The sequence below is a fragment of the Crocuta crocuta genome, unplaced genomic scaffold, assembly GCF_008692635.1.
Source record: "Crocuta crocuta isolate KB4526 unplaced genomic scaffold, BGI_CrCroc_1.0 scaffold779, whole genome shotgun sequence".
Lineage (NCBI taxonomy): Eukaryota > Metazoa > Chordata > Mammalia > Carnivora > Hyaenidae > Crocuta > Crocuta crocuta.
In genome coordinates, this window is record NW_027531185.1 from 940,313 (window position 1) to 940,924 (window position 612).

The following is a 612-nucleotide window of genomic DNA, read 5'->3' on the forward strand; positions in this document are numbered from 1 at the left end:
CCCCTCCCCAAATACCAAGGAGTTTTTAAAAGAAATTGCCATCCTATGCTTCCTGGCTGGCCACATCCTGCCCCAGTTCCTTTAAACTGGGCTGAGCCAGGCTCAGAAAGCCTAAGGAGGGGGTGCCTTTTCCATTTTCTTTAAAAAACAGATGCAAATGAGTTGACAGCTAAAAAATGAACACAAAAACATTAAAAACAGTGATGATAGCGGACAAACAGTCCTGGGAAGGGGGAAAGGGGGTGGGGGGCAGGGCCAGGGGGGCATCTTCCTGCCTGCTGTCCATCAGCGTCCAACCCTGCCCTCCAAGAAGGGGCGCCCCTGCAGAGCCCAGAGGCCTGGCCAGAGGGGGAAGGCACAAGAGCATGGGGGCTGGGGGCACCAGCCCCCCCCTCCGAAGCCCAGGGGGCAGGGCAAAAGGGGGATTATAAAAGCCAAGAAACTACAAAACTAAATACAAAGGTGGGCACAGCTGGTAAGGGGAGGGAGTGTGGGGGAGAAAGGAGAGGTGCAGTCCTGGCCGACTGTCCCTCAGGGCCCGAGGCCGCACTGGGCTCTCAGACCTTGTAGTAGATGTTCGCTGGGCTCTGGGGTGGCATCTCCTGGGAGATG

General features: G+C 56.5%; 1 protein-coding gene across 1 annotated transcript in view; it reads right to left on the reverse strand.

The window, feature by feature from the left end:
* EFNB1 (ephrin B1) overlaps positions 1–612 on the reverse strand; it is a 6,106-nt gene that overhangs the window by 3,070 nt on the left and 2,424 nt on the right. The gene's annotated exons all lie outside the window — the stretch shown is intronic.